A 14,955-nucleotide genomic window follows, 5' to 3' on the forward strand; every position below is an offset into this window, starting at 1 on the left:
GCTTTCTCATCACCATATCTGTAAAAACAATTGAAATACTGTGGTGTCCACTGTTTTAGAAAAATTCAATGACTAATATGAAAATATTACAATCGTAATCTTGCCTTTTCAACTACTAGGAAACTAAAACAAAATTAAACAATCCAAACCAAAAAACAAATTAGTTCACTGTTCGAAATGAAAATACAAAAACAACTAAAACAAGGAAAAATAAAATACAAAAACAATTGTTCAGGTTCATTTTTCAGCCTCCTCCTCTCCCTCGGTATCGTCCTCTTCTGAGTCGGAGCCCATCTGTTCTTTTGAATCCTAATCAGCCCATTGGAATTCCGAAGTATCAATGTTAAGCTTGGTGAAGCAACTATGCTGCATGTCATACATCATCTGGGTCTGCTCTGCCAGCCAATCCTGACATTTTTCCATCCGTTTCATCTGACCCAGCATCTGCTGCATCATCTCTTTCATAGTGGCTGTGGAACTGGATGATGTGGTAGTGCCTTGTGTGGTTCTCTGTCGTTTTGTCCCGGCGTTGGGTTGCTCACTGGTTGGATGTTCAAGATGCTTGTGATAATAGTCTGAGTCGAGAACTAGGGTAGCATGGATAAGTGGCTCATCATCAGTTGCCTCGACTCCTACTCGAGTACACAACTTTGTAATGAGATATGGGAAAGGGAAACTCCCTCGCCCTAGTTTGGCTGCATGCTGAATGTTGGTCAGGATAATGTTTCCCATATCCATTCTCTTTCCTGTGGCAATAGAATAGAGCAATAATGCCTTCTCATAAGTCATCGTACTATAGTGCGTCTCCGACATCATCCTCGCACAAATAAAGTACTGTCACAACCAAGCCACGGGTGTCAAATTAGTTCCCTTGATGCTCTTCGTACCCTTCTTTGAAATCTCCCAAGTGGTATCCGATTTTGTAATGATCGGAAGAATAATATCATCCTCAAACTGTGCCTTCCTAAATTCCTCATAATCATCACGGTCAATATGAGGCAAGTTATAAAACTCATTGATGACCTTCGTATCAAATGCCACATCAGTACCCCTCACAAACACATAACCAGATTCACACTCTAGGAGGTTGGCATAAAACTCTCACACTATCGGCTCTGCGGTCGCATGTGCAGGTTCACATTGAACAATTCCCAACGCCTCCCTCGACTCCACTCCTTAGCTTGGCTCGCGGTCAATCATCCTTTATCTTTCCTTTGGATTGCCCCTTCATGTCGTTTCCGAGCCTTGTCATTCACAAATCGATTGTCCACTTTTTTTCCTTTTCCTTTCCCCTTGGACAACACTTTGAGTGGCATTTTCCCAAACTACAAATCTTTGACAATTCAACTCTAGGCACCCTACTATCAACCATAATCAATCCTGCAAAAATATCGCACTTACAAAAATCGCACTAATGGGAATGTAAAATGTTATATTTACCCCCCTTAATGTTTAGTCTTTTATACGTATTTGTTGCCTAAATGTACTCATTATTGTTCTATTTTGATTTAGGATGCAAATGGAGGCGTTAATTGCAAAATGGAACTAATTAAGTGAATTCGGACAGTTTCGAAGTTGTTTCGTAATCTGGGCATAACCCTCTCATCCGAGCTCCGATTGAGATGATTAAAAATTTTGTGGAACTCTGAGAAATATATCTACAATCATGTTTTGAGTTTGGAGATATACTCACTACATCAAGGTTGTAATCGAGCTTGAAGTTGACACATCTGCACTGGACGTCCTGGAGCATTCTGCCTTGTCATGCAAATCAATTGGGCAGTTTATTATTGGAAGATTTGAGGACATGTGGCACGCAAGTTACATCTCAGAATCACCACTTTCCTATTTTATTTTAGGACTTTATCTTATTATCAATTAATTAGAATTAAATTAGGATTAATGTTATTTTAGGATATTAGAATATTTCTTTTAGGAGATTGAGTGGGATTCAAATACTTGAACTGGATTTTTGTTAAGGGGATCAGATTAGGTTTTGGGAGAGGGGACCATGCCTCTCTCTTCTCTTCTCTGCAATTTTTCTTTCTTTTTGAGTTTTTGTTTATGGCCATGAGCGGCTAAACTGTTGTAACTTGGTCGAAGGAAACGGAGACCTCGGAATCAACCAACTGTGAGATCTAATCTATTTTATTTTAGTGTTCAATTTTCGTGTTTGAGTATTGAATGTTATTCTGTGCATATCTTCATGATTGATGCATTTAATTACTAGGAGGCCTACTAGTGGATTATTTGTTGCAATCTACTGCTAAGTTTGATATCAAATTCGTAATTGTTTGATCCCTTTAAGTTGTGAAGCAATTAGGGTTAATAATTTGCTGCGTCAGGAATTAGTAATCTTAAGAGGAACATTCAACTAAATTAAATACAACCGCTTGTGTTTGTGTTCTTTAGCTTCATCGATTTCTCTAATTCTTAAGGCTGTCATTAGATTAAATCTTTAGCGCTTGTCTAGGGTTGTTTAATGGTAAGATTAATTAAGATCGCTTGTTTCCTAATTAATTACAATTAAGGAGAGATAGGAAATAGTTCCAACGGTGAATATTCAAAGCAAGAATTGATTTATTTGTGCATCAATGATCAGTTGTAAGATTCCGATGGTGGATGTTGACAGAGACCAAGTTTCGTTATTTTGATTGATTTTCGATTTGAATTGTTTTGATTTTTTCCAAGACTGTTTTCTGTTTTTACTCAAAAACCCCTAGCCTTGTTCACATAATCGAAAATTTGGCTAGACACTCTTCGTGGGATCGACCCTTGCTTACCCTATTTACAGTTTAGTAGTTAGGTTAGAAAGGTGATTAATCTTGGTTGCCTACGACAGCACATCATGCACCTAGACCCCCAAACTTCGATTCTTCCAAATTTCACAAAACACTCCAAAATTCAAAACTCAAACTCCTCAATACCACACAATTCACAATCTGCACTTCCTCAAACAAAATCAAAGCTCAATAATACGAAAAATCCACAACTCAATCAACAACCAAAATTTTCAGATATACAACTTTAAACTCGAAATTGTGCAATTAAAAGCTTAGGGAACTTGAAATCTTACCAAAACTAGGAAGTATTCACCACAAATTGAGCCAAAATCAGCCTAGATCGCAAAATCCCCGAATTTTGAAAACCAAGGTTTCCAAAATCTTTCTCACTTTTTCGCAAAAATTCCTTCCTAAAACGAGTTGATTTGGTGTTTGGAAGAGTTTAGGAGTTAGGAGAAGTGATGGGCATTCACTGGAAGGGCTCAAGATTGAAGGTGGGAATGTTTGCTCTCGAATGTGTTTGAAGTTTGTTGCGTTAAAATGAACAGTCGTATGGGTATTTATAAAAAGCAGAGTTCGCCGCGGCGAAGTTCTTAATTCTAAAAATAAAAATTTTTCAACCCAGTTGACATCGCGGCGAAAAATTATAGAGACCACAGCGCCGTGGCGAAGAACAACCTTTGCAGCAGCGAAATTGCCTTAGTCAATTTCGTCCAACTTTCTTTATCGCGGCGAAAACAAATGCTTCGCCGCAGCGAAAATTTCCAGAGCCTACATCGCCTCGGCGAAGTCTGGGACCTTTCGACTTCCAATTCTTGCAAAATGCAGTTTACCGCAGCGAAGAAACTTCTTTGCCGCGGCGAAAACAGGAAAATTTCTATTTTTTGCCTTGATTCGATAATTCACCTGAAACACCCAAAAACACACAAATTAAACTTCATCTAAAAATCATAAGAAAACTAAACAACTTCAAAACAATAAATAAACAACAACAAATGAAACACTTGGGTTGCCTCCAAGGAGCGCTTGTTTATAGTCAAAAGCTTGACTTTCTCAAGTCTTCATGTCAATCCGGACTATCCAAATACATCAACTCCCGAGCGTTGTCCTTGCACCGAGGCTTCAATTGTTGATGATTTTTGTTACATAGGGCCTTTGTTGAGAGCTTAGCCACCCATTTCCATTCCTTGGTCATTCCTTTCATGGCTCGAACATTCTCATCGACAGCTTTCCACTTTCTTGACTTTCCCTCACCCTTTTTGAGCTGAGGAATCCGTCCCTTGTGAAGACACGTGCTCGGTTGTGCTCCATCTCGGAATGGTGTAAACAATTCTAGGTTGTGGTCCTCATCCTTGAATTGCCTTGACTTGACCATGCATCCTTCAATTGACGAATTAGGATCGCTTAGTTGGGAAGTTTCAATTATTGATTGACCCATCGAGTCAATTTTGAAACATGACTCTCGCTTTGGTGGAACTTTCAAAGACTTGAGGACAATGAATGTCACTTCCTCATCTTGCATCCTCATGATCAACTTCCCTTCTTGAACATCAATTAAAGCTCTTCCGGTAGCCAAAAATGGTCATCCCAGGATGAGAGGAATCTCTTTATCTTCTTCCATATCCAACACAAAGAAATTTGCCGAAAAAATAAATTTGTCCACCTTGATCAGCGCATCTTCAACAATGCCCCTCGGATGCTTTATGGATCTATCTACAAGTTGCAAACATATGGTGGTCAACTTCACTTCACCAATTCCTAATTTCCTGAAAATAGAAAAAGGCATAAGGTTTATGCTTGCACCCAGATCGCACAAAACCTTATTGATAGAGTGGAATTTATATATTTTTTATTCCTTCCATATTATGTTTTTTGTTATGTTTTATGCCTACTTGAGTTGATTAGAGTTTATTTTGTGATTTTGGCATAATTGGATAGACTTTAGGAAATAAGTGATAAAAGATTAGGAAATTCCATATTTTTGTTATTCTGACTAGTGATGAGTTTTTCAGGTTTCTCATAGAGTCAGATTTCTCGATTGCAAAAGTGTTCTTCAGAGAAATTAAAGTAGACAAATCAAGCTTTTCAAGAAGGTATTATGGGCGAGAATCCGAGTTTGTTTGGGTTCTCAGTAGTTGTTGTAAAACCAGACCTGGAATCCTAGTCACAGAAGGATTCCTTAGCTGAGTATTGAATCTTCGAACGAGCCTAATTGGAGCATCAGATATCAAAAACGGGTGATTCAAAGCCCAAATTCATCTACACATTCGGGACTACAATTTTTATGGAGTGATCAAGCCCAGGAAAGACCTTTTACATAGCAAGAATCCTGGTGCAAGCTGGAGACGAATTCTGCTTTCCATATCTGATAATATTTTGACAAATCTGGAAGTCTATCTTTTAGGAAGGATCCAGGAAAGATTTTTCGTGATTCCTGGGTAGAATTAAAGAAAACACATGTTATTTAATTAGAAGTTGTTAGGTTAAACGGGGAAAAAAGACAGTAGAGTTTTATTTTTTTCAGAGTTTTTACTTTCTAGGTGAAGATGTGCGGCAGATCTTTCTTCGTCAGTTCAAGGGGATTTTGAAGCCTAAATTCATGTCATTGGTGTAACCTAACTTTAGTAACATTTTTCTTAATCTCGTTTTTATTGGAATTGTTTATGTTATTCTGTTTTAATTGTTTATAATTTTCTGTTTGGGTGATTTAGTAATGGCCTGCTGAATTATTTTACCGGAATTTTATCTGTTAGAATTAGGAATTGTGATCCGTAATTGTCCTTTTTCTATTCAATGGGTAACACATGATGATAGATGATTATGGACAAGTTTTCAGTCTGTCATCTTGAATAACATAACCTAAGTTAAATAATCTGAGCTTGTGTGATTATTGCTTAGATTGATCTATTTTCCTAATTCTTAATGCTGCCATTGAATTAAACTTACAGAGCTTATTTTAGGTTGTTCGAGGGTTAGGATCTACTTGAAGAGCTTATTTTAGTAGTGACGATTAAGGGAGAATTTGGGTAACAGAGCTTGTTGTTTCCTAGGGTCAGTAGTTCCGTAATAACGAGATAAAATAGTGTTACAGTTAGTTCGTGTCCAATGCATGTTTAGGTGGATCTTGAACCGAGAACTGATTGTTTTTAACCTGATTTTTTTCTTCCACTAGAGACTTCTTTGTTTTACTTTAGTTTGCCTTGATTACAAACCCCTTTCATTACTCTGTTGTGTTGTCCTATTCACTGTTTAGGGTTTTATTTTATTTTTCTGTTGTTTTCATTGTTTTAGAATATAGAAATTAATCGAATCATTCCCTGTGGGATCGACCCTTGCTTACCCTATATACAATTCAGTAGTTAGGTTAGGAAGGTTATTAATTTGGAGCATTACAAGAAGTTGAACTCAACAACTCGAAAAGATCACTTTCCACTTCCCTTTATTGGTCAAATGCTTGAGAGGTTAGCTGGTCATATTTATTATTGTTTTCTTGATGGATTTTCAAGGTATAACCAGATTGTCATAGCGCCGGAAGATCAAGAGAAGACGACATTCACATGTCCATTTGGTACTTTCACCTACCGTCAAATGTCATTTGCTCTCTGCAACGCTCCAGCCACTTTTCAGCGATGTATGGTAAGTATCTTTTCAGAATATGTTGAGTCAATCATAGAGGTCTTTATGGATGATTTTAGTGTCTATGGTGATTCATTTGATAAGTGCTTGCATAACCTTTCACTGATTTAAGACAGACGCATGGAAACTAACCTTGTACTTAACTGGGAAAAATGTCATTTTATGGTAGAGCAAGGTATAGTTTTGGGGCATATTGTTTCATCTAAGGGAATAGAGGTTGATAAGTCTAAGATAGATTTGGTTACAGCTTTGCCTTACCCCACCACTGTGCGGGAAGTTCGATCTTTTCTTGGCCATGCAGGTTTCTATCGGAGATTTATCAAGGACTTTTCCAAAATTGCATTGCCCCTATATAGATTGTTACAAAAAGATGTGGATTTTCAATTTGATAAGCAGTGCAAGGAGGCATTTGACAAGCTGAAAACATTATTGACGACAGCACCAGTGATACAACCACCTAATTGGGAGCTACCTTTCGAAATTATGTGTGATGCGAGCAATTTCGCATTAGGTGCTGTTTTGGGTCAACGAGTTGGCAGAGCGCGTCACGCCATTTATTATGCATCCAGGACCTTGAATGGCGCCCGACTAAATTATTCTACAACTGAAAAAGAACTTTTATCTGTTATTTTTGCTTTAGAGAAATTTCGATCATATTTGTTGGGTGCTAAAGTCATTGTTTTTTCTGATCATGCAGCTCTTAGGTACTTGCTCACAAAGAAAGAGGCAAAACCAAGGCTAATTAGGTGGATTCTTCTCCTCCAGGAATTTGATTTGGAGATTAAAGATAAAAAGGGAGTAGAGAATGTTGTAGCAGATCACCTTAGCCGTTTGATTCGTGGCAGCGATGAACTTCCTTTGCGAGAAACATTTTCGGATGAGCAATTGTTTTCCATTGAGATGGCGTGACCATGGTATGCAGATATTGTCAATTTTTTAGTTACTAACGTGTTGCCAAATGATTTGACTAAAGCTCAAAAGGACAAGATCAAGAGTGATGCTAAGTATTATGCCTGGGACGATCCATATTTGTGGAAGCATTACGCTGACCAAGTGATAAGAAGGTGCATACCTGAACATGAATTTACTCCTATTCTAACTTCTGTCATACCTATGCATGTGGAGGACATTTTGGACCACAGAGGACAGCTCGTAAGGTATTGGAATGAGGCTTTTATTGGCTATCGTTGTTCAAGGACGCCTACATGTTCTGTAATTCTGATGTTAATGCCAAAGAATAGGAAACATTTCTCGTAGAGATCAAATGCCACATCTCCCATATTATTATTGAAATTTTTGATGTTTGGGGCATTGATTTTGGGTCTATTTCCTGTTTCCTTTGGTAATGTTTATATTCTGTTAGGCGTTGATTATGTTTCCAAATGGGTGGAGGCGAAAGCCACCAAAACTAACAATTCAAAGGTTGTTGCAGATTTTGTTAAAACTAACATTTTTGTCAGGTTTGGGATACCAAGGGCCATAATCAGTGATAAAGGCACTCATTTTTGCAACAGACAATGAGGCATTTCTTAAGAATACCATGTCACACACAAGGTCTCCACATCGTACCACCCACAAACCATGCCAAGTGGAGGTGTCAAATAGAGATCAAGTCAATTTTGGAAAAGACGTGAACCCCAAACAGAGGATTGGTAATTGAGATTAGACAATGCATTATGGGCATACAGAACAAAATCTAAGACACCCATTGGCATGTCCCCATACAGATTAGTGTTCGATAAGTCGTGTCATCTTCCATGGAATTAGAGCACAAGGCTTATTGGGCAATCAAGCATTGCAATATGGGGATGAAGGAAGCTTGGCGTTAATAGGAAGTTGCAATTGCAAGAACTTGAGGAGTTGAGGAATGATGCCTACGAGAGTTCCACACTATACAAAGCAAAGACTAAAGCCTTTCATGACAAGATGATCTCAAGGAAGCATTTTTCAGTTCTACGAATGTCCTTCTTTTCATTCAAGACTAAAGTTATTTTCGGGTAAGTTACGTTCTCATTGGGTGGGACCTTTTATTGTGACTAATGTTTTTCCTCATGGTGCAGTAAAATACAGAGTTTGAAAACAAACAAGGTGTTTAAGGTCAATGGACACAGGCTTAAGCCTTACTATGAAGGGTTCCAAGTTTACACTATTGAGGAGTGTGGATTGGAGAGTCAACTGAGTATGATGACCATGCGAGAGGCGAGCCAATGACTTTAACCAAGGCGCTGCTTGGGAGGCAACCCAAGAATTCAGATTTGATTTTTCTTTCCCTTGACTTTAGTTTTTTTATTTTTTGCCATATTTTTTTTTGTTTTATTTGCTTGTCTCTACATTTGGGGTTTACATTGGGGACAATGTAAGTTTTAAGTGTGGGGAAAGTTAGGTTGGATGGGTGTTATTTTATTTTTTTTTATTCTATTTTTATTTTCTGTTTTTTATATTCTTTTTTTTTTTAGGTGTGTGTTTTATTCTGTTTATTTTTTTTGGAGTATGTTTATTTTAAAAAAAAAAAAAGTTTTTGTTTTTAGGGAGGTTTTGCTTTAAGTCATGTCTTTGAACGTCTAGTGATGCATGATAGTAACTTTACTTTGTTATTGAGCATATTCCTTGACTCAGGACGTTGCAATTTTCATAAAATAGAGTTAATCATATTTGAATGCCCCTTGAGGTACGTAGTTGTTGTTTCTTCTTTCGCTCTTTATTGATTGGTTTTGGTAAGATTGTTTGTTTGAGTGTTGTGATGAATGTTTGCCCTGAAATTGGTTGAAAATAGAAGAAGTTCAGTGTACCAAGCTTCGCCGGGCGAAGATTTGTTGAAACCATGGGGAAACTCTCTGGACAGTTTCCGCGCGGCGACAGAAGTTTCTTCGCCGCGGCGACAGGCCGTTTAAAATGTTTTGTGAGGTTTAGATATTTCTCCTAAGGGCAATTTGACCTTTCTACCCCTAATTAGCAGAAAAGTGGGGATTGTTTGTAAGGATTTTCATGGAGAATATGTTGTTATGGGGTTGAGTTTGTAATGAATCAAAGGATATAGATAGAATTCCCAAAGAAGAGTAAGGGCAAAATGGGAATGCTTTGGTATAAATTTCATTAAAAGGAATTAAGAGTAACAAATCCCCATTCTTCTTCTCAAAAACGCAGCTCTCCATCCTTACTCTCCTCTCAACTTTTCTTTCTTTTGATCAAAGAGTTCCAGGGGTTTTTGAAGTGATTTGGGTGGAAAATCAACCTAAGGCTTCCTAAGGTAAGGATTCCTACTTAAGTTGTATGATTTGTGAGTTTTAGTTTATATTGAAGTTTGAGGGTTTTTGTTCTTTTGGTTAAGTAGAGAAAAACTCAAGCAACCAGTGAAAGGAAGAGTTGGTGAAGTCTCTCCATAACAAGGTAAGTAAACCCCAACCCAGTTGAGATTTAAGAATTTCTTGATTAGGTTTTGATAAAATGATGTTGTATGTGATATACATGTGATATCCATGTTATGGAGGTTTAAATAGAGATTTCTATGCTTTGTGATGTTTAGACCTTGCAAATTGAGAAATGAGTTGTTGGGTTAGAAAGGTAGTCTGAGATGAAATTGAAGGGGTATTGTGGATCCCTTTTTGGAAGTGCTTTCTTTGACAGGTTTTGTTATGTGAGGGGTTTCTCCCCATTTTGGATGGTTAGAGAAGTTTTAGAATCATTGCTATAGTAGAGTTTTATAGTGCACTTGAGTTTTTTGATGAAATGCCTAATAGAGGTTTGAGTATGAGTAGTGAACCTTAATTCTTGCACATTGCATGTTGCATTTCATAAGTGCATTAGTGGAGATGAACCATCCATATGCATTATTTATGCATTGAAAAATGACCTAAGAAAGAGTAGGAAACTTTGTGTATGGAATCACTCTATGAGTGAGCTTGTTGGATGCAACTACTCTAAGGAAAGAGAAATGAGAAATGTTGAATAAAGTGAATTAGAAGAGTAGTAGAGATGGGTTGATGCTTTGTGATCATTACCGATAGTTATGAGAATCGTTGGTGCTTTGTGATCACTACCCGGATAGCCCTTAAGATGGGTCGATGCTTGTGATCGTCACCCGATAAGTATTAACACGGATGGATGCTTTGTGACCACCACCTGGTTAGTTAGTTGATGCTTTGTATCATCATCCGACATTTAGTAGAAGTGGGTTGATGCTTTGTGACCATCACCCGATAGTGACTAGAGACGGTTAATGCTTGTTGATCGTTACCCAAAAGTCATGAGAAACGGGTAGGTGCTAGGTGATCTCCACCCGATAGTTGGAAAACCGAGTTGGTGCTTTGTGATCCCCACTCGATAATCACTAAGAACGGTTGGTACTGTGTGAATTCCACCCGATAGTCATGGAGAGTGAGATGGTGCTGTGTGAACCCATCCGCGTACCTCTGGTAAGATGAGGCCATGATTTTATAGAAACAGAATAGTTAAGAAAAGAATTAAGAGTTGTACATACGGGACAGACGATAGAGGGTTTTACTTACTGGCATTTTTTTGTGCTCACCCCGTTTTTTTCCTTTGTGAATGCAGGATCTAGGTGATGATGCAGTCGGGGGGCGTCGGCAAGCGAAGAGAAATAGCTACACTGTTTCCCCTTTTTGTCTTTTAAAACGATTTTTTGTAACATTCCTCTTTGTGTATAAGCCTATGAATTATAATGAAAATAAAATTTTGGGGCCCAATTTTATATTGTTATTATGCATGCATTGTACTAGTTTTCAGCAATGTTACAATATTTGATCTTCTTTGTAGTCTTGAAACAATATGTCTTGATAAGTTGTGTGAACTTGGTGACGAAGCATGACTGAGGAGTTTATAACACCCTTAAAAGAAAGAAAAAAATTGTTTCTCTTAAGCTAGTCCTAAATTTGGGTTTAAGCAAATAGGAAAAGAAAAGAAATAGTTGTGGTGAGTCGAGATAAGCGTAAAACGCACTCACTCATAAACACAACCATGAAATAGATGGAGCATAAAATGCACAATTTTTAATTGTTTTTAAGAAAAAAAAAATCCCTAGTTTGCTACTCAATTTGTAGTGTAAAGAGAAACAGTTGAGGAAGTTGAGGGGTGAGTTGTACATGAATTGGTTTGTGATTGTTTCCTTGTTTGCATTAACTGATTGAGAGTAATTGTGGAAATAATGAAGATACAAATGTCATTAACTCTACTTTATTTTATCTTTGTTGCTTCCTAAGTTGGTATGCATATGCATGGATTAATAGTGTTTTCTTATGCATCATGATGGTGTTCTGGATATGACTTGTGTAGCTTTTCTTTAGTGTTTGATTAGTTTGCCCAGGCCGCGCAAAAGCTAGTGTGGGGAATTTGATGATGAATTTATATATTTTTTATTCTTTCCATATTATGTTTTTTGTTATGTTTTATGCCTACTTGGTTGATTAGAGTTTATTTTGTGAGTTTGGCATAATTGGATAGACTTTAGGAAATAAGTGTATAAAGATTAGGAAATTCCGATTTTTGTTATTTTGACTAGTGATGCGTTTTTCAGGTTTTTCATAGAGCAGATTTCTCAATTTCAAAAGTGTTCTTCAGAGAAATTAAAGTGAACGAATCAAGCTTCGAGAAGGTATTATGGACAAGAATCCGCTCGTTTGGGTTCTCAGTAGTTGTTGTAAAACCAGACTTGGAATCCTAGTCGCAGAAGGATTCCTTAGCTGAGTATTGAATTTTTGAACGGGCCTACTGGAGCGTCAATATTGAAAACGGGTGATTCAAAAGCCCAGATTCATCTAAACATCCGGGCTACATTTTTATGAAGTGACTAAGCCCAGAAAAGACCTTTTACATGCAAGAATCCTGGTGCAACTGGAGATGATTCTGCTTTCCATATCTGATAAGATTTTGACAATCTGGAAGTCTATCTTTAGGAAGGATCCAGGAAAGATTTTCCGTGATTCTGGGAAGAATTAAGGAAAACACATGTTATTAATTAGAGTTGTTTGGTTAACGGGAAACCGACAGTAGAGTTTTATTTTTTTCAGAGTTTTTACTTTCTAGTGTGATGTGCGGCTAATCTTCTTCATCAGTTCAAGGGGATTTGATCCTAAATTCATGTCATTGTGTAACCTAACTTAGTAACATTGTTCTTAATCTCGTTTTATTGGAATTGTTTATGTTATTTTGTTTTAATTTTTTATAATTTTCTGTTTGGGTTTGTAATGGCTTGCTGATTATTTTATCGGAATTTATCTGTTAAATTAGGAATTGTGATCCGTATTGTCCTTTTTCTATTCAATGGGTAACACATGATGATAGATGATTTGGACAAGTTTTCAATCTGTCATCTTGAATAACTAACCTAAGTTAAATAATCTGAGCTTGTGTGATTGTTGCTTAGATTGATCTTTTTCCTATCTTAAGGCTACCATTGAATTAACATAGAGAGCTTATTTTGGTTGTCAGGGTTGGATCTTGAGAGCTTATTTCAGTATTGACGATTAAGGGAGAATTCGGTAACAGCTTGTTGTTTCCTAGGGTCAGTAGTTCTTAATAACGAGATAGAATAATGTTTACGGTTAGTTCGGTCCAATGCATGTTTAGTGGGATCTTGAACGCGAGAACTGATTGTTTTTTAACCTGATTTTTTTCTTCCATTAGAGACTTCTTTGTTTTACTTTAGTTTGCCTTGATTACAAACCCCTTTCATTACTCTGTTTATGTTGTCCTGTTCACTGTTTTAGGGTTTTTATTTTTTTTTCTATTGTTTTCATGTTTTAGAATATAGAAATTAATCGAATCATTCCCTGTGGGATCGACCCTTGCTTACTCTATATTCAATTCAGTAGTTATGTTAGGAAGGTTATTAATTTGGAGCATTTGGCACACTACCACTTATCAAATGTAATGTTCCCTATGACACAAGGGATAGTGAAACTCCTTGGATCTTTAAGTTTTGGTGGCAACTTCTTCTGTAGAATGGCACTGCATTCCTCCATGAGCATCACTGTTTCCTCTTCATCCAACTTTCTTTTATTCGACAGAATGTCCTTGAGGAATTTTGCGTAACTCGGCATCTGGTGCAAAGCATCTGCGAAAGGAATATTAATGTGCAGTTTTTTAAATACATCAAGAAATTTAATGAACTGCTTATCTTGTTTTTCCTTTCTGAGCCTTTAAGGGAAAGGCACCGAAGGTGTGTGATGTGCCAACTTTGGTGGTATCTCGGGAAATGGCAATTTCTCCTTCTTTTGCCTCTGCTTCTCTTTCCTCTTTGGTTCATCTTCCTTAGAACTAGTTGGTTTCTCTTCAACAATTATCTCTTCATCTACTTCCTCATCGGAATCTTCCTTTTCTTTTGGTGGGTTCCCTTCTTTCCCTTATTGTTCTACCTTTTCTAAAACTGTCCCACTTCTCAAATTTATTGCATTCACTTGCTCACGTGGGTTAGTTATCGTGTTGCTTGGTAGGGAACCTTGTGGTCTCTCATTTAGCTTTTCAACCAATTACCCCACCTGTACCTCCAAGTTCCGAATGGATGCCTCTTGATTTCTGAAATTCATCCTCGTCTCATTCATAAAACCTGTTGTCTCTTGCATAAACTTTCCAAACATGTCCTCTAATTTTGTCACTCTTTGCTCTCCTGATTGATTGTTCACCCGTTGTTTGGCAATGCTCTTTGGTTCCATTGATTGTTTTGCTAATTCTATTGATTTTGATTGCCCCAAGATAGGTTCGGATGATTCCTCAAACCCGGATTATATGTGTTGGAGTACGAATTGTTCGGTTGCCTTTGATTTCCTACCAAGTAGTTAACCTGCTCCGATGATGAAGACGCTGAAGCAAACGTGTTCCCCACTTGACATTCACTGCTCACATGACCACCTGCAAAAAATTCACAAGTTAGTTAAGGTGCTTGAATGGAATTTACCTGCATACTTCTCAACTGCTTCTGAAGTGTTGTCAGTTGGGCTGAAATGACTGTATATGCATCAACTTCATGAAGGCCCATAGATTTCTTCGGTTGCACCCTCTCATTAGGTCTTTGATAATTGTTGCTTGCCAGAACTTCAAGCAACTCGTGAGCTTCTTCTGGAGTCTTATTTTGCAATGCACCTCAAGATGCTGCATCCACCATAGTTTGCACATTCACCATCAATCCGTTATAAAATGTTTGGACTTGCATCCAAACTGGCAACCCATGATGTGGACACCTCCTTAGTAATTCTTTGTATCTCTCCCAAGCTTCATACAATGATTCCGACTCTTCCTGTAGAAACGATGTGATATCATTTCTTAGCTTTGCTGACTTTGCTGGAGGAAAGAATTTGGTCAGGAACTTCTGTGCTAAATCATTCCATGTTGTAATCGTTCCTAATGGTAATGCCATTAACCATCCCTTTACCTTATCCTTCAATTGAAACGGGAATAATCTCAATCTGATGGCGTCATTTGACACTCCGTTTGACTTGAAAGTATCACAAATCTCCAAAAAAATTTCAATGTGTAAATTTGGATCTTCCTTCAAATCTCCCCTGAACTGTATCGACTGTTGGAT

General features: G+C 37.5%; 1 non-coding gene across 1 annotated transcript; it reads left to right on the forward strand.

The window, feature by feature from the left end:
• Positions 1–14,593: 14,593 nt before the first annotated feature.
• Positions 14,594–14,700, forward strand: LOC116111245. Its single transcript, XR_004125029.1, has one exon. It is a non-coding gene; the product is annotated as a small nucleolar RNA R71 (small nucleolar RNA).
• The last annotated feature ends 255 nt before the right edge of the window (positions 14,701–14,955 follow it).

Source organism: Pistacia vera, unplaced genomic scaffold (assembly GCF_008641045.1).
Source record: "Pistacia vera cultivar Batoury unplaced genomic scaffold, PisVer_v2 Contig63, whole genome shotgun sequence".
Lineage (NCBI taxonomy): Eukaryota > Viridiplantae > Streptophyta > Magnoliopsida > Sapindales > Anacardiaceae > Pistacia > Pistacia vera.